The sequence below is a fragment of the Myxine glutinosa genome, chromosome 3 (assembly GCF_964187855.1).
Source record: "Myxine glutinosa chromosome 3, kmMyxGlut1.1, whole genome shotgun sequence".
Classification (NCBI taxonomy): Eukaryota; Metazoa; Chordata; class Myxini; order Myxiniformes; family Myxinidae; genus Myxine; species Myxine glutinosa.
This window is the reverse complement of record NC_136263.1, coordinates 217,152,714-217,172,938: the sequence shown is the minus strand read 5'-3', so window position 1 is coordinate 217,172,938 and position 20,225 is coordinate 217,152,714. Positions and strand designations below refer to the sequence as shown.

Genomic DNA, 20,225 nt, shown 5'->3' with positions numbered 1-20,225 from the left:
AAAAGCCAAATAAATAAAGAAAAACAAAAGTTTTTATGGAGGCGTTCCTCTTTTTTTCCCTAACCTGAGGAACCAACTTCCACATTCTCTTCAATCTCATCCTTCTCTCAGTCTTCAAGACAGCTGTGTTCACCATCATCTCAGATCGTCCTCAAGCCAAAACCATGACCTTTTGTACCTTCATTAATCCCCACCCTCCAACCCCAAGCTCCTTTCAAATTTCCAGTTTTCCCTTCGTTGGAGTTTCATTCTGTATCTATCTTGGCCACCCAATGCATCCTCTTCTGTCCCACACCCATTATTTGTCCAAGTCTCCCTCAATCTGGGCCTTCAACTCTTCTGTTGGTGTTTCCCCCTCTGACTGCAAAAAAAGAAGAAGAAAAAAAGGTGGCGAGCGGAAAATGACCCTCCACAAACGAATGCAAGGCGAGTGCTAGGTGCATGTGACCGATCACTCACCATTCATGACGAGCTCTGAATGGAAGAGCGAAAGATGTTCTCCTCAAAGGAAGTAGGTGTGTTTGGGGATGGTTTACTGGAGAAGAAAAGGTCACATGTAAGTATGGAAGGAAGACAGCACAAGATGACTGTGATAACTGCCAACTTGAGGTTTTGAGGGGAAGAGCGATGTTGAACTAACTTATAAAAGTAGCTTGACAATTGGCAGAAAAGAGAAACCTTGTGTCGGTTGTACTGTAATCAAGATTCGGGAAGGTTAAGCAAGGGTTATGGTTAACGTTTTCATTTTGATTGTTTATTTCCTTTTTTTTGCACTTCCTTGGTTCCTGCAGTGTTATCGTTCTTCCACAAATGTTTACATTTGTATTTTTAGGACCATTAAAATACCTTCTCTACTCAAACAATGAATTTAATTTTGAAGGATGTGTGAGTGATGATGACAAATTGTGACAACTTTCATTAATTTGCTTGAATAAGATGCAAACGATTAAATACAGTCCTTACTGTGGTGTAAGTTTGTGTTCATGCTTTGGGACTTCAGATATGTACCTAGTAGTATATCCACTCTTCCTTCGGCTCATACTTTACCAAAATTGATCTGAATTGGGAAGGTTACATATTAGATGAACCGCATGTGATAAGCCGAAGAGTGAATGGATTAGGCTTGATTCGTTAGGTCACACAACGTAGGCTTTATTCAGCGAGAACAGTACAGCCTGTAACAACACAGAAGCATAGCTAAGTTTGTCGCATAATACAACAAGCATAATAATATTACTAATAATAATACTACATACGTAAGCGTAACAATCCTACATTAATAATTAACCAAGAACATAACGATTATTAGTCCGACCGTAATTATCATCCATCCACACGGGCCCACACAGCATCCATCTTGAATATCGCAATTCACTATGGGTAATCGCAAGACCCGGACATATATAACCTATGACGCTGATGTTGTTACCTTCGCAAAAGCGGAAGGTTATGTTTTGATCGCTGTGTATTTATTTGTATGTCTGTGTGTGTGTGTGTGTATGTTATTCGCATAACTCAAAAAGTATTCAACCGAATTGCATGAAATTTGGTGGGATGATTGGTTATTATACGGGACACATTTGATTAGATTTTGGGAGCAATCGGGTCAAAGGTCAAGGTCAAGGTCACGAAAAGGTCAAAATCGTATTTTAGTACAGTACAGAACAGTAGCTGCGGCGAAGGTATGCGCTCTACCGAGTGCCCGTTCTAGTTGTTGTTTCAGTATGGGGGAGGATTTGGAATGACAATCTACAACATTCTCCCCCTCTCAAAATAATAAGCGAGTAAACCCCTACAGATTCAGGCGATCAGGTGGTTTTCTGTCTTGCCCTAATATGCGCAGTGGAGGAGCATTAGGAACCTCCTTCGGAGAGCTTCCAACATCTAAGAAGCTAGTAGTATCTTCATTACCACTCATGAGCTGATGTGACAGATCCCCCGGGGTTGCGGCTGTGTCCAGTCCAGGTGGTTTTTGAACATGAGGATCTAAGCCACCAGAGTTTTGGACCTTACCACATGGTGCCAGGTCATGCAAAGCCACAGTTGTCTCTTTACCGCCAGGGTAGCGCACGTGGGCATACCGAAGGTTAGCCTCAAGCAGTTCCACCTCCTCAATGACAGGGTCATACTTCAATTGCTTCACGTGACGTTTCAAGAGAACAGGTCCAGGTGAGGATAGCCATGTCAGAATTGAACAGCCACTTGTAGACCATCGTTGGTAATTGAATAAACGCTCGTGTGGAGTAGCATTTGTAGCAGTCCAGAGCAGAGAACGTATAGAATGCAAGGCGTCGGCCAGAATGTTCTCCCATTGAAGAGTTGGTAGGCCTCATGATTTGAGAGCCAGAGTAATATTCTTCCAAATCACACCATTGTAACGTTCACACTGACCTTTCCCTCCAGGATTATACGGGGTAGTGCGACTGGTTGAGATGCCGCAGTCGTATAGGAAGTGCTTCAATTCTGACGACATAAAGGAACTCCCCCTGTCAGAATGTACATAAGCAGGCATACCAAATATAGCAAAGAGTTGACTAAGACATTTAATCACGGTGCAAGTTGTCATGTCGGGACAAGGAAAAGCAAATGGGAAGCGAGAGAACTCATCTATCACAGTAAGCAAGTAGCAGTAGCGGTACCTGATGGTAAGGGCCCCTTGAAATCCATACTGAGCCTTTCAAAAGGTTGTGTAGCTTTTATCAAATGTGACTGTTGCGGTTGGTAGAATATTGGTTTGCACTCGGCACACACTGGACAGGAGGCCGTTATCTTCTTCACTTCCTCGACAGAGAAGGGAAGATCCCGAGTTCTTACGAAATGTACCATCCTTGTAGTGCCGGGGTGGCAGAGAGAATTGTGCAGTTCGATTAAGGTATCTGTACTGATTGCCGAGCAGTATGCTCTGGATAAAGTGTCTGCCACTATGTTCTCGCTCCTAGGTCGGAACTGCATATCAAAGTTGTAGAAGGAAAGTTCAATCCTCCATCTTTGTATTTTCGGCCGAAAAAAATTATTGCTGGTCTCTGGTCAGACCAAAGCTCCAGAATTGATGCAGCGATGCAGTTTTTTCTTCTTCTTTTTTTTTTTTTTTGGAAAAGCATGGATTGCACATATAGAGGTGTTTCTTTTGTCCTCATGCCTTGCGGTCGTCCTCATCTGCCATGGCGCCGTCCAGAGAGAAATTAAAGACAGCCAATGGGACTTGTAGGCCTTTTTTGTAAATAATGAACACAAGCTTGTTATTTTAAAATGTATTTATTCTGAAAATCATTAAGTTATTCAAGCATATTATAGACTGCCATTTCGTTCTCGAGATCGCCTCGCCATACTGTCAAACATTCCAATGCGTCCATCGCGTCAACACTGCGCATGCGCAAGTGGTCTAACAGGCCGATGGTCTCCCACGATCTCTTCTCCCAGTCCACCAGATTATCGGACACTTACAACTTCATGGCAAACGAGATAGGATCCAGGCCGAACTAACGAGACCACCCGCAGCTCTCTAGGCCTTCTGGTTGCTTCACACGAACCCAACAAAGAACGCCTTCGTTTCAATAAATGACAATATCCAGCCGATTGGATTCATGACGTCACGGCACACAACACTACTCATATCTTTGGAACGGCTGGTTAGATTTGGACAAACTAAACGTAATTTTGTAGGAGAGAACCGTGCGCGAACGTCGATCCCAATGGCGACCCTCACAGACCCGTATTTCCCGAGATGGTGCGCCGGCCTGGCAACAACAGGCGCACGCTGTTGTCGGTACCGTTGGAAAAACAAAAACAAAAAACATTGTTGATGCGCAGGGTCAAAATCGATGCGCGCGCTGACCAGAGACCGGAAATATATTTTTCTCGGCCTTATCATTCTTGATCTTTCCCGATTGCTTTGAGTCAAACATGAAGGCTACAGACTTCTGATCATTGATCAGGGTGAAATGGCATCCAGTCAGATAGTGGCGCCACTTACGCAATGATTCAACAATGGCATATGCCTCTTTCTCCACTGCAGAATGTTTACGTTCACTCGCATTGTGTCCTAGAAAAAAAAAAATGCCACGGGTCTCCCGACTTGGTTTTGTGTGGCAGCTATCGCAATGTCAGACGCATCTGTCTCACAACAAACGGAACGGACTCGTTAATAGAATGAACCACCGATTTCTCCACCTCTGCTTTCAGATCATTGAAAGCTTGTTGGGCTGCATTAGACATAGGAAAAGAACCGACCTGAACAAGGGGGCCAACCTTCTTCGAGTAGTTGACAATCCACTGTGAGTAGTACGAAAACATACCCAGTGCACGATGCAGATACCCCTTATCCACTGGAAGGGGAAGATCACGGAGTGGCCGAAGTCTCTCTGGGTCGGGCCTAATTAACCCATTCGAGATTGTATATCCCAGGAGATCAACTGAGGCTGCAGAGAACGAGCATTTATCAAAGTTGAATGTTATGTTGAACTTCTTGGCAGCCTCGAGAAATTTGTGAAGATTATTGTCATGCTGTTCCTTACTTTTGCCACAGACAATTATGTTATCCAGGTAAGCATAGGTATCAGACAGTCCGTTATCTGCAATAAACTGATCTATCACCCGTTGGAAACAGGAGACTCCATTTGTCACCCCGAATGGAATCCTGCGAAATTGATACAACTGCCCACGCCTCAAAGGCAGCATACGGTTTGTCTCCATCTTTGATAGGGACGTAAGCGGACTTCAGGTCGATAGTACTGTATAGTTGATTCTGCGCTACCTTGTTGACCAAGTTGTCTATCTTTGGTAGTGGGTAGGCATCTAGTTGCGTGAAGCGGACTGTCTGCGAATAATCAATCACCATCCGCCTTTTGTGTTGCTCATTCGTTGTAACTACAACTTGAGCTCACCAGGGCGAGGTGCTGGGCTCAATGCCCTCTTCGAGCAACCTCCTTGTTTCTGACTCGATGAAACAGCTGTCTGGTGCACTGTACTTTCTTGATCTAACAGCAATGGGGAGTGCGAGTGGTGGCGGTGGTATGGAGAGGGTAGCTGGCGCACAGACAGAGTGGTGGTTTATCTCCCCCAAACTGCACAGTAACACTCATGATGTTTCATGAAATCCTGGCCTAAAATTACATCAGAACATAGGTCAGGTAAGATGGAGAGTCGAACGTCATGGTATGTACAGCCCTTCAGCTCGAGGTTCACTAAACAATGTCCAGCTATTCGTGTCGACAATGAGGTAGATGCCATTGATACTCTACCTGTCCCTGGGTGTACACATAGTTTGTATGCCTTAACCAGCCTCTGGCACACAAAACTTTCCGAGCTCCCAGTATCCAAAAGTGCTGTACACTTGTTACCATTCACAAGCACACTAACTGTTGCCTTAGAAAGGTTTCCTAGAAATGCAGTGTATATCGTAGCTAGGGTTGGGGTGTGGAGCATAGCTGCAGCCCTCAGTCCAGACGATCTACATATTTTAGCAAAATGCCCCGTTTTCCCGTACTTATTACACACAGAATCCTGAGCCGGACAAACTTGTCGAGTATGTCGAGAGTTCCCACAGAAAAAACACTTTGGTTGCTTTCCAGAGGCGGCGACAACTTGAGAGACATCTGGAGGAGTAGGTCGGTAAGTCCTTGTTTCGGCTTCCGCAAGAGGTTTGTCTACCGAAGAGGTTATGACTGCGTTCAGGGGTGTTACAGGTGCTGTATATGCCTCAGAATACCTCTGCGCTTGATCAAGGGCACTAGCCTGGTCAAAAGCTGTCGTGAGATCCAACGTTTTATTCTCGAGGAGCCGTTGGTGGATGACAGACTGCAATCCACTTATGAAAGCATCCCGGATGGACTCTTCTTTGTATTTCTCAGGAGTCACAGCCTTGTAATTGCAGTCTCCACTCAAACACTTCAATGCCTGCAGGAATTCATCAAGGGTTTCACCCGGTTGTTGTCGATGACTCGCCAATAGGTGCCGTGCATATACTTCATTCTTTGGTCTAACATACATGTTTCGTAAGGTCTCTATGGCAGTGTCGTAGTCTTCACAAACAGCGATATACTCGTACACACTTGGAGCTACATAGTTTATGAGCATAGTTAGCTTCTCCGGTTCGTGATGCTCAATTGCTCTCAAGAAGTTGTCGAACTTCTTGTAACAATGGTTCCATTCCTTTGCAGCATTGCTGGAGTTTGGGTTTGCTTCAAACCGCTCAGGACGTAAGAACTTCTCCATTATGAAAGTTCCCGCTGAATAAATTGTGGTAAGCCGAAGAGTGAATGGAATAGGCTTGATTCGTTAGGTCACACAACGTAGGCTTTATTCAGCGAGAACAGTACAGCCTGTAACAACACAGAAGCATAGCTAAGTCTGTCGCTTAATACAACAAGCAAAATAATACTAATAATAATACTACATACGTAAGCATAACAATCCTACATTAATAATTAACCAAGAACATAACGATTATTAGTCCTACCGTAATTATCATCCATCCACACGGGCCCACGCAGCATCCATCTTGAATATCGCAATTCACTACGGGTAATCGCAAGACCCGGATATATATAACCTATGACGCTGATGTTGTTGTTTAACTATGGGGGAGGATTTGGAATGACAATCTATAACACCGCACAGACTTTCATAGGGCCTTTGCACCAATGCTATGGCTGGTTGTTAGAGAGACGAATGGCGCAATGGTTGGGAAAATTGTCACAGATGAGGAATAGAGTTGTGATGGTTTGCCTATGTACAAAGAAAGTAAGGTGCGTATGGAGTCATCAGAGATGGGTGGGTGAAACAGATAAAATAGGCATTTACAGCAATGCACTCACGTTCATAGCAAACAATTTAATTTCCATATCCCAAGTTCGGAAATACGAAAATGCAAATAGTAATTCATATACAAACTAGAACGGCACTCGGTAGAAGTGCTCCGGCAGACTGAACAGTTTTTGTTTGCCACTGATAGGCCCCATATGGATCCAGACCTGAACCAAAATGGAATCGACGTGTTCTTGTCACCTAACCAACTCCTCCACCTAGTTTTGTCATAGGTCATCCACAACTTTTTGAGATGTCATTCTATATATCAGTTTTGGCCCTATCACTCAATGGTGAAGAATCACAAAAATTCCCTGAGCCGGATTCGAATCTTCACCAAAATAGAATCTATTTTTCCTTGTCACACACCCAACCTGTCCACGATGTTTCGTCCGAATTCGTCCATGACTGCTATCATGAAATATGCTACACAGTCGGGCTAGAGTCAGGCTCAAAAGGGTCTTCTTTCCTCGCTGATTCTGCCAAGCCCGTTCCCTTGGCTGTGGTTTCACTAGATAGTAGATAAGGACAGTGGGAATCTCGTTCATCCATTCATGTGTGTCACTAGTTAGATGATGAGGCATTTGGCTATCGTTAGATGGAGTTGCTCGTTCACTTCAACTACTTTTTTTTTTTTTTTTTTTTTTTTTTTTTGTATAAAAGATCGAGGCTCGTGAAAGAGCGAACATTTATCACACAGAAAGACAAACCGACAAACCGACACATAACCGACAAACCGACACATAGAACAAATAACATCGGGAGCAGTAGACAAGATGGGGAGAGAGGGGGAAGGACACAAACACAACACAACACAACACAACACAACACAACACAACACAACACAACACAACACAACACACAACACAACACAACACAACACACAACACAACACAACACAACACAACACAACACAACATTTTAGAGCAGGAACCGAGAGACATGGAGACTTCGAGAGATCTGTGGGAGGGAGAGGGCTTTGGGGGGGAGGCATGGGAAAGGGGGTGGGAGAGGCATAAAACATATGGACACTGCCAGGACTACCAGGAAAGAAGTTGGAATTACAAACAAGGTGGATCTGGGGTGAATTAGTGGGGGTAGAAAAGATCAAGGTTTTGGATGGGGGAAGATAAGAGATGGTGGTGAACAGCTGTTTTAAAGACCTGGAGGGAGGAGTGGGATTGAAGGGAGTGTGGGAGTTTGTTCCAGAGGTGGGAGAAAAGAGGAATGAAGGAGTGAAGGTGAGCAGAGAGCCGAGATTTCTATAACACCGATAACTTTGACCGTTTTAGGTGTGGTGCTCCACCATCCTGTTGCGCCACCACAGTGGGCAGGTCGCTCGGCCCTTGCCTCCGCATGAGGCCACACCCTAATACTTTTAGGGATCGGGGGCACAGGAAAACAAAATCGAAAATGGTTAAAGGAACTTCGACCAAAATAATTCAAAATCAAATTGGTCCCTCCAAAATAAATTTATGTCCTGGGCGTGCGGCACTCAGTCTCTCTGGTACTTCCAGGGCAGCACATCCCTAGAACTCTTGGGGATCTGGGACAAAATGAAAATGAAAACCCAATGGCAAAATAAATTTCGACCAAACTCGAAATCATAATCCTGTCCCACTAAATCAAAAATAAATTGGGACTATGCAGTTCCCAGAGGGCACCCGCCCACCCAACGCCCCAGGCAACGTAATGAGGACTGCTTAAAGGCATGTAATGCTTTCATGGTGCTCTCCACCACATTGACCGTGATCAACTGGAAGTCCCCATGTGTGAGGCCTAGGTCTCGGAGAATTTACGCCAGCGCCCAAACCCCGCCCCTATTGAGTGTGACGGTAGACACGCGCGGTCGGACAAGCGTGGGGAACTTACCACACACCCACTGATGAACATCGGTAACATCATAGTAACGCTTCTGCCAGGCGTGCTCAAGTGAGAGTGCAACTGTGTCGCTCATGATTTGTGCGTCAAGGACCACGGCATCCCTACCTTTCACAGCAACGATATCCGGTTTACAGAGACCGCCTGCCGTGGGGATACCGGGTTCAACTCGGACCTCATACCCACACTGCCGGAGCCGACCGCACACAAAACGACATACGTCTTCGTGCCGTCAAACTCGAACAGCACGAGTGCAGATGCACGCCTGGGAGACATGGGAGAGGGTCTCTTTCACATGGCAACCTGCATCACACCACCTAGTCTGAGCATCCACAGGCCTGCCGTGGCTCGAGCGGGATCCAGTGGGGAGAAAATTGCCCCACACCTTTACCGACTTGATGTATGCTCTGTCCGACTGAAGGTGAGTCTGGTTGAGCACCCAGCCCTGCGGCTGGGGAACTCAACTCACCACAACCATGGAATGTTGCGTGCAGCAGTTTGGCTGTCACAGCATCCGCCTGTTTGACAGACCTGGGATGCTTGCCGCCGTAATGCAGGCTGCACTTGTTCCTGAGCCTGATCCAATCTCCTACGCTTTTCCGGAAGATTGCTTTCAGATAAGGACTATCCAAGCGCTCTAATCCTCGCAGTCTACGCTCACACAGAATTGCAATCGTCGTGCGAAATTGGATCAGACCCAGCCCACCATCCGTGGCCATGGCTTGAAAGAAAGCCACCGGAGGGTCCTCCGGTAGTCTCAGCCAGAGGCACACATGGTGGCGCACTTGATGATCCAACTTGCATCAGATTCTCCCGCAGCATTGCCATTCGCTGTTGCAGTTTCATTGGCGCTCGTCTGAGGTGTGCAAGTCTCTCCTCTAAGGACGCCCCGCAAGTCGGAGCAACTCCCCTGGGGAGGAACTTGATCCTAGGTATTTCTACTGCTCTACAAGGTCGTAACTCTTTTCCGCCGATGGCGCACCCTATTGACTAGGTAGCGCTTATTATCACCATCGATGACTATGCTGAGCGTGCCGGACCTCTCACAGTTTATCTCCAGGCTTGCCTGTGCTAGCAGAACATGAGCCGCATCCATTGATGACTGAATCCCGGCTGGTGTTCTGGCACACAGGATCATGTCGTCTGCAAAGGTCAATGCTTGGATGTTTTCACCTCCAAGTCTTACACCCACTCCCTTCGGTAAGTTCCTCAGCACTTCATAGAGGACACTGTTGAACATTATCGGAGAGAATGGATCGCCCTGCTTCACACCACCAGTCATTGGAATTGACTCGGCACTAACAATCCAGGATTGTTTGCAGTCCTCGTAAGATCTACGAAGGTACACGAGGAATGTGGGCTTAGCACAGATCCCTCGCGCAGCCTGAATAATCGATCCGTGGTTGATGGAGTTGAAGGCATTCGGCACATCCATCACAGCGAGGCACAGAGGGGTGAGGTTGTGCGTGGAATCCCGAAGGATCCCACCGAGAATATTAATATTCTCCGTGCAACCATCACCTCGCCTGAACGTTTGCTGTGCTGGATGGAGGTCAAAAACCCCCAACAACCGTCTGGCGAGGATCTTATGATGTAGATGAACGAGGTGGCTGCTGATAGTAATAGGCTGGGAATTGGATGGGTGTTCGGGGCTGGCCGTTTTGGGGATCAACATCTTTCTATGCTTTTTAAGGCAGCGGGTAAGAAACCCACAAAACAACCAGAGGTTTTACCCGGGAGCCCTGTGTCTGCGGAGATCTTTCCCGTGCTGTATCCCCTCCAGACTGATTGGACGAACTGGATCCCACTATTGTGTAACAACCTTCATTTGTCTACGATTCGGGTGTGACCCCACCTCCCTTCACCCCTCCCCCTTGAAGACCACATTCCAGAAGGCTAACGTTTCACCACCATCAAGGTCGTCACCCTGTTCGGCCCATGTGCCTGCAATGCAGTGTTTTGCACAGTGACCTGGATTTAAACTGAGCAACAGTTGTGCAGCTGCATACTAGGTTTGTACAGCAGCTTTGGGAGAACCTTTCAGTGCCAACCTCGCAGCACGGCCCTCACCGGGCCACCTTTCAAGCCCCTCTCCTTGGCCATCCCCGCCAGCTCCACACCTCACGCCAGTGCGAAAGCCACTCCTGGGGATGCCACCACGATGTCTAATGCCACCAGCGAGCATGCTCAGTGATATCCTGTCGGCAAAGGCCTCAAGCTCCGCCTAGAGGTCTTCCTCTGAGATCTCCCCCAGACGACCAATGACCGGTCCAAGCATTGCTCGTTCCACTCACGGCCGCCAGGAGGTAGTCCCCGGAGAAAGACTTTCATCTCCTCTTTCCAACGCGATCCACCATTTGCGCTCAACACTTCGGCCTCAGGGCCGGGTGACTTCACGACGGGGATTGAGCCCTCCCGTTCCCTCCGATGTTCTACGGCCAATACGTTGTGGGCGCACACGTCTCCGCCAAGGTCGTGGTGCTTGGTTATACTCTACAAGGAGCCGTATAACCAACTCCTTGTAGACCTTCAACCTCAGTTTACCTTTGATGGCCTCGAGGGTCCGTCCAGGGACCTTATCAACTAGTTCCTGATTGATGAATCGACATCAGTCATGGAACAGCTGGACCTCCTCAAGAGCCATCATATGTAATGCCTCGGAGTCCCACCGCGGCTTCTCCATAACGGGGAGTTGCTGCTGGTGGAACTCGCGAGGATGTTTGGCACGAGAGTGCACGCTGAGCCCAATCTTCATACCAAATTCCCTTCCACAGCCCTCGCATGTAAACACAGCGTGCCCCCAAGCCCCGCCTGGCTCTGGTGCGATACCCTCGTGGGTAGCCACAGAAGCGGCACCCAATTGAACCCCACTCATGTTTTATTCAGAAATTTCGAGGGTAATTTGGAGGAAACGTGGGGTGCTTCCCCAGATCCTTCAAGTGCCCAGTCTTACTTAGCACTGTAACAAATTACCGCCTCGACTCTTGCCACGTGGAGGCGACGACTTTAGGCCACTTGATCAAGATCCAAATTATAGCTATCAACACTGCTAAACGCACAATCGCAACGCAACCGACAGTCACGTGAAAAAGTAAGTACACCCCATGTAAAGTTTTGACTTTTTCAACATATTTCAACATACAGCTATTTGATCTTCATTTCAACAATATTGATAGATAAAGGTGATATAATATAACAAATATCATGAAACATTTACATTTTGAAGTCCATTGTATAATTTAAATAAACATAAATGCAAATTTCGCATGTGGAAAAAGTAAGTACACCCCTACATTTATCACTACTTCAAATACCTAAAATTAGAATCAGGTACACCAGCTCAGGTGCAAATGATTAGAACATCGTTGGAGAGGATCTTGGAGGAACCTGTCTTATTTAATCCTCAGACATTTAGTTTGGTTTGTTCTTTGTTGTTGAAGTGTGTGGCGTCACCATGCCGAGATCAAAAGAGCTCTCTGAGGCCTTCAGAAAGAAGGTTATAGATGCCTACGAGTCTGGGAAGGGATATAAAAAGATCTCCAAACAATTTGAAATCAATCATTCGACTGTCCGGAAGATCATCGACAAGTGGAGAAGATTCCAAACAACTGCCAACTTGTTCAGGCCAGGCCGCCCCAGCAAGTTCAGCCCGAGAGCAGACCGCAAGATGCTGAAAGAAGTCTCTAAGAACCCCAGAATGTCATCAGGGGACCTACACATAGCTCTTGCCACTGTTGATGTCAAAGTGCACGAGTCTACCATTAGAAAGAGGCTGCACAAATTTGATCTCCATGGGAGATGTGCCAGGAGGAAACCTTTGCTGTCCAGAAAGAACATCAGGGCAAGAATAAAGTTTGCCAATGAACACCGAGGCAAAGACCAGCACTTCTGGAACAATGTGCTCTGGACAGATGAGTCAAAGGTAGAGCTATTTGGCCACAGTACCAGAAGACATGTTTGGCAAAAACCAAAGACAGCATTTGACCACAAGAACCTGATACCAACTGTAAAGCATGGTGGTGGAAATATTATGCTTTGGGGCAGCTTTGCTGCATCAGGGCCTGGGCAGCTCACCATCATAGAATCCACAATGAATTCTTCATTGTACCAGAGGGTGCTTGAGGATAATGTGAGGCCATCTGTCGGAGAGTTGAAGCTCAACCGAAGGTGGTCCTTGCAACATGACAATGACCCTAAACATACCAGTAAATCCACCAAGGAATGGCTGAAAAGAAAGAAATGGAGGGTTCTGGAATGGCCAAGTCAAAGCCCGGATCTAAATCCCATCGAGATGTTGTGGGGGGATTTGAAACGAGCTGTGCATGCAAGAAACCCCTCAAACATCGCACGGCTGAAAGAATTCTGCATGGAGGAGTGGGAAAAAATTTCTCCCAGTCGATGTCAGAGACTGGTAGACAGTTATAAGAAATGCCTACTTGAGGTTGTGTCTGCCAAAGGGGGCAATACCACCTTTTAGAGCCAACATCCCTGCAAATGTCTGCTGCTCTTCTGCTCCAATCGGTTCTTCTGATCATGTGCTTGTTAAAGTGGACATCTCACTGGCCATTCTCAGAGAGCCTCCTCAGCGCCGACGAGTCTGGCATTTCACTCAGGCCGACTGGCACGGTCTGCAAGCAGCCATCAATCAACTGGACTGGTCTCCCATCTCTAATGCCTCTGACATCAATTCTTCCTGGGAATTCTTCCAAAGCAAAGTGCTCTCTCTCATGCACAGATTTATCCCATCTCGTCTTCAGTTGTCTTAGCCTTCCTCCCGTCCATGGTACACTGAATCTTGTGGTGAGGCAGTTGCCCTGAAACAACTTGCCTTTGCGTCTTGGAAGGCAAATCCAACTGAAGGCAATCTCAGTTCCTTCCACCAAGCTCGAAACAAGTGTGTTTCTACCCTCAGGAGTGCCACGAAGCACTATCTCTCCACACTCAAGATTGAACTCTCAAACCTGTCTCCTTCCTCCAAATCCTGGTGGCGTCTGGTCAAATCCGTTTCTGGTGTTTGTTCCCCCTCCATCCACTCCCTTACCTCAAATGGACACCGCACGTGACAAAGCCGAATGCCTCAACTCTGTGTTTGCCTCAAAATCTTGTGTCCCAAACCCATCTCTCTCTGTTCCCACCTTTCCCAGTCGAACCCAACTGCTCCTGGACTCTGTGTCCTTCTCTCCTGACAAGGTGGAGAAGTTTTTATCAAACCTCGACTGATTCTGCAACTGGACCAGATGGCATCAGCCCTCGGGTCCTAAAATCCTGCTCTGCCGCTCTATCTCACCCTCTCTCTGTTCTTTTCACCCTCTCTTTTGCTCAAGGTCATCTGCCAGCATCTTGGAAATCAGCAAACATTACCGCTTTACACAAAAAAGGTGCAAAAACAGATCCTTGCAACTACAGACCAATCAGCCTGCTCCCAATTATCAGCAAAGTCATGGAATCCATCATTGCTTCAGATATCAAATCCTTCCTCTTCTCCAATGGCTTGATCTCTGATCATCAATTTGGATTCAGACAAGGTCATTCTACTCTGGACATGTTGCTGCTGTCTCAACAATGGATGGAGGTCCTCAATGCCAAACAGGAAATAAGAGCTGTCTCACTTGACATATCACGTGCCTTCGATACGGTCTGGCACCCAGCTCTGCTCACCAAACTCACCTTCTATGGTATTCAGGGAAATCTCCACTCATGGCTTGCAGATTTCCTCTCGTGTCGTAGGCAATGTGTGGCCCTGAATGGATTTCTCTCATCTTCCCTTACTGTTCTGGCTGGAGTTCCCCAAGGTAGTGTTCTGGGCCCTGTGCTATTTCTGGTCTTCATCAATGACCTCTCCGACTCTCTGGAAAATCCTCTCTATCTCTTTGCTGATGACTCCACTATCTGCCGCTCCATTCCTCATCCCTCAGATCGGCAGTCTGCAGCCTCCTCACTCTCTGCAGACCTGGACAAAATCAGACTGGTCAAACAAGTGGAACATGTCTTTCAATCCTGACAAATCTCACACTCTTACAATGTCTCTCCGAAAGGACCGACTGGACAACCCTCCCATCTACTTTCTCAACAATCCTCTCCAAGAAGTTCTATCGCTCAAGCTTTTTGGTCTCACTATCTGCCATGATCGTTCTTGGGAAAACCACATTTCCAAGCTGGCCTCCAAAGCCAGTCGCCGACTGGGCATCCTCCGTCGTGCGAAGTCCTTCCTTGGCACACCTGAGCTCCTCACCACATACAAGGCTTTCGTCCGCAGCTCAATGGAATACTGTTCCCCCCTCTGGGCTGGTGCTCCTGCCTCACACCTTGCTCGGCTTCACGCTGTTGAGGCCAAAGCTTTCAGAATCATTGGAATCTCCTGCGATGTAGTCAACTCCGAGGGCCTTTCACTCACTCACCGCAGGCAGGTTGGTGGGCTTTGTCTTCTACCGACTCCTCTCCGGCCTTGCTCCCCCAGCTCTCTCGGTGCTCTGTCCCCCCAATATTCCTTCAGGTCGCACAAGATCTGCCTGCAACCCTCTTATGGTTAAACTGCCAAATTCTAGGCTCTCTGCTCACCTTCACTTTCATTCCCCTTTTCTCCGCCTCTGGAACAAACTCCCCCACTCCCTTCAATCCCACTCCTCCCTCCAGGTCTTTAAAACAGCTGTTCACCACCATCTCTTATCTTCCCCCATCGAAAACCTTGATCTTTTCTACCCCCGGTAATTCACCCCAGAGTCCTTGCAGTGTTCATATGTTTTATTCCTCTCCCACCTCCCCCCAAGTCCTCCCGATGTCCCTGCTCTCAAATGTTGTTTGTGTCCTTCCCCCTCTCTCCCCATCTTTTCTGCCGCTCCCCTTGTTTTTTGTGTTTTGTGTGTCGGTTTGTCTTTTTGTGTGATTAATGTTAGCTCTTTCACGAGCCTCGATCTTGTATACAAAAAAAAGAAGAAGAAAAAAAAAAAAAAGGCCAAAAAAAAAAAAGTGTACTTACTTTTTCCACATGTGAAATTTGCATTTATGTTTATTTAAATTATACAATGGACTACAAAATGTAAATATTTCATGATATCTATTCTAATAGCTGTAGGTGATTCTGTTGGACGTCTGTCCGAGGGTGTGGCTTAGTCCGTTTGCAGAGTAGCTCCACCCATAGCTCCACCCAATCTTGGAGAGGCTTCATGTAAACAAATATCCACCATTTTATTAACTCTAATAGCTTTGAGGCCTGTTTAGTTAGGCCCGTGCTGTCTTTCTCTCTCACACAGGTATATTTCAATTCTAATTCGATATTTCATTTTTAACAGTCGCTAACATAGTGTTAGACTCGGTTGAAAAAAACCGGGAAGAGAATCCCAAGAAAATTTACGTTTATAGAACGAAATGATTTCTCAAAGGCCTGTACACTAAACTCCCATTTTATCGAATTCACCATCTGATTTAATTTTTATCGAAATAATTGAGAACATTCACGCACGCACGGGCGCCATGATACACAAAAATACACCGCCTAAAATAACAGTTGGGGAAAATGTCGACATATATTAAAAATTCGCTTTTTCTTTTCGTTAAGATATATTACTTTTACGTTTTATGAGAGTCGGCACAAAAACGACATATATATCTTCGTTCTTTCTTATTTCATTCAACATTATTATCCGGAAGTAAAATATGTTTCAGGAAATTACCGAGAGATATGTCTTCGTTTTTTTTTATTAGTTATGTGCGCATACACTTTAAATAGGTTTGGCAATAGGGGTTGGCGAGGAGTGTGAGGCATTGGAGAGGAGTGCGAGGAGGCATTGGAGAGGAATGCAAGGAGGTATTGGAGATGAATGCGAGGAGGTATTGGAGAGGAGTGCGAGGAGGTATTGGAGAGGAGTGCGAGGAGGTATTGGAGAGGAGTGCGAGGAGGTATTGGAGAGGAGTGCGAGGAGGTATTGGAGAGGAGTGCGAGGAGGTATTGGAGAGGAGTGCGAGGAGGTATTGGAGAGGAGTGCGAGGAGGTATTGGAGAGGAGTGCGAGGAGGTATTGGAGAGGAGTGCGAGGAGGTATTGGAGAGGAGTGCGAGGAGGTATTGGAGAGGAGTGCGAGGAGGTATTGGAGAGGAGTGCGAGGAGGTATTGGAGAGGAGTGCGAGGAGGTATTGGAGAGGAGTGCGAGGAGGTATTGGAGAGGAGTGCGAGGAGGTATTGGAGAGGAGTGCGAGGAGGTATTGGAGAGGAGTGCGAGGAGGTATTGGAGAGGAGTGCGAGGAGGTATTGGAGAGGAGTGCGAGGAGGTATTGGAGAGGAGTGCGAGGAGGTATTGGAGAGGAGTGCGAGGAGGTATTGGAGAGGAGTGCGAGGAGGTATTGGAGAGGAGTGCGAGGAGGTATTGGAGAGGAGTGCGAGGAGGTATTGGAGAGGAGTGCGAGGAGGTATTGGAGAGGAGTGCGAGGAGGTATTGGAGAGGAGTGCGAGGAGGTATTGGAGAGGAGTGCGAGGAGGTATTGGAGAGGAGGTATTGGAGAGGAGTGGTATTGGAGAGGAGTGGTATTGGAGAGGAGTGGTATTGGAGAGGAGTGGTATTGGAGAGGAGTGGTATTGGAGAGGCGTGAGTGTGGAGAGGAGTGAGGGGGTCACATATTATGTGAAATAAATAAGTTGTGTTCATTACACCATTTTAACCATTTTGTAAAATTTAATGTGCAGCATCTAAATCAAGATGTCCAAATGTCACACACCATACCCGTGGGGATTCCCACGGGTGACCCCACTAGTTTATTATATTATATCACCTTTATCTTTCAATATTGTTGAAATGAAGATCAAATAGCTGTATGTTGAAATATGTTGAAAAAGTCAAAACTTTACATGGGGTGTACTTACTTTTTGACGTGACTGTAGATGACCTAAAATATTTTGCTTTGGCTGGGCCACTCGAGGACTTTCATGTTTTTGTTCTGAAGCCATTCCAGTGTTGCTTTGGCTGTATGATTGGGGTCATTGGCCTGTTGGAATGTAAATCGTCACCACAGTGTAAGGTCTTTTGCACTCACTCAGGTTCTCCTCAAGGATTTGCCTGTATTTGGCTCCATTTCTTGTTTTCTCTATCCTTGCATGTCTCAGTCACTGCTGCTGAAAAGCATCCCCATAGCGTGATGCTGCCACCGCTATGCTTCATGTTGGGGATGGCGTTAGATGGGTGATGAGCTCTCCTCAGTTTCCATCAGACGTAGCACTTCAGACTAAAGAGTTAAATTTTCATCGCTTCAGACCACAGAATATTTTGCGTCATGCTCTGAGTCTTTCGCTTGCCTTTTTGCAAACTCCATGGTGCCTTTTTCTCAGGAGTGGCTTCTGTCTGGCCACTCTCCTATAATGCCTAAAGCCTAGATTTGTGAAGTGCTGCAAAGACTGGTGTCCTTCCAGCAGGTTCTCCCATCTCAGCCAAGGAACTCTGTAGTTCTGTCAGAGTGGTCATTGGGTTATTGGTTACCTCCATGACCAAGGTCCTTGCCCTGTGGCTCAGCTTGGTCAGACGGCCAGCTCTAGAGTATGGGTACTTCCATATTCTTTCCATTTCCTACGAATGGAACTCGCTGTGCTCTTGGGAACATTCAACACTAGAAATTGTTTTTTACTTTTTCCCAGATCTCGGTCTCCTCACAATTCTATCTCTGAGTTCTACACACAGTTCCTTGGACTTCATGGTAGAGTTGCTGCTCTGACATGCACTTACTTGTGTGGGACCTTATATAGAAACTGTGGGACCTAATATAGAAAGTTGTTTCTTTCTAAATCATGTCCTTTCAATTTAATTGGCCACAGATGGACTCAAATCAAGTTGTAGAGACGTCTCGACGATGATCAAAGGAAATTCGATGTACCTGAGCTCAATTTGGAATGTCATAGCAAAGGGGTTGAATACTTAGACAGAACACATTTCAGATTTTCATTTTTAATTAACTTGTTAAAATTTCTAAAAACAAAATTCCACATTGACATTATGGGGTATTATGTGTAGATCAGGGACAAAAATATAATCTCATTTTAATCAATTTTAAATTTAGGCCATAACATAAAATGTGAAAAAGTCAAGGGGTATGAATACTCTCTGAAGGCACTGAAGAAATGTATATTTGAATTAAACTCGTGCATTCCTGGTGCTGCTGGGGAGCGTTGAACGCATGCATTCATTATGATGCAGGAAGTCATTACGCAGCACGATTTTTAAGGCCGCAGTTTAGTTGAGTGAGGAAGACCCACTGGCCCCTGGATAACAACATTGATACTGCCTTTTCCATAATGGAACATTTTGTGTGGAGGGGATCAAATGCTGATTGCAACATGCCATGTGAATTACTTGTTTGGTTTCAAGACCGCGTACGAGGAGCAAGTTTTGAAGACGTAAGGACAAGATTTTCGCAGAGTTTTGATAAGCCAGCTCCTACGCGTGACACGATGCGGGCATGGGAGAAGAACCTTTTTCAACAGGGAGTGTTCTTGATTTAAAGCATTCTGGTCGTCCAGCATCACGTCAACGCCATGTGGACATTATTGAAACGTCCTCAAGATCACCAATGAAATCATCTTGAAAAAGATCTTCTGAGTTGGGCATTCCATGGTCAACAGTTCAAAAAATAATGAAAGGATTTGGAATTGAAGCCATTTAAGATTGAATGTGTTGATGAGCTTTCTGGAAGAGGCTTGGCTACTCGTGAGGTTGCTTGCAAGGCTCCTCTGCAGCGATTTCCCATCATTAAATCAGACGAAGCGTTTTTTTCTGCATGAGTGTGCTATTTACCTCAGCAATCGATCCAGGAATGTTTATTTTTGGTGCAAAGAAATTGGGGAAATTGAACAGCATCATCCATGTCATGATGCGGGCAGCAATTTCAGACGATCACTTGATAGGGCCATGTTTTTTTTCTTTACAAGTGTCAATCACACTGCTTATTTGAACATGCTTCAGACGTGGCTTGTTCCACAACTGTGTGAGAGATCTCGAGGCAACAGCTATCTTGCAACAAGATGGTGCATCAGCACATTATGCTCTCGCAGTTAGAGACTATCTCGACGACAAATTCAGTGGATGATGGATTGGACGTGGATCTGAGATAGTGTGGCCTCCTCGAAGTCAGGACTCAGAAACATGCGATGACTTGCTTTTGGGCATTGCGAAAGAGGAAATTTCTCATCTCCACCTATCAACAGTTGAAGACCTCGAAACAGCTGTCGAGGGCTGTTTTTATGACCTCCAACCCTCAACATGGAAGATGTCCAGAAAAACATGGAGCAAAATTCAAATTTGTGTGGGGAATGGAGGGAAGCATACGGATAAATTCTTACTAATTCCTAACTGCATGACAAATTTTGTTGCCAAGCTCCGTTGAGATGTGGAGCGCACGGTCATACGATATAGACAGAACCAGATCAAAGAGAGTATCAACAAGGTTTCGCTTGTGAGTTTTTGAATGGATCATCACTCCTAGATAGATTTTAGATAGATAGATAATAGTGTCTTTATGGCCACTCTGTAGTTCTTATTTTGATTTGATCTTGTTGCATTCTCG

At 46.1% G+C, this 20,225-nt stretch overlaps 1 protein-coding gene across 1 annotated transcript in view; it reads left to right on the top strand.

The window, feature by feature from the left end:
- Nucleotides 1–20,225, top strand: part of PGD (phosphogluconate dehydrogenase) — a gene marked incomplete in the record, with an annotated part of 178,520 nt that overhangs the window by 51,924 nt on the left and 106,371 nt on the right.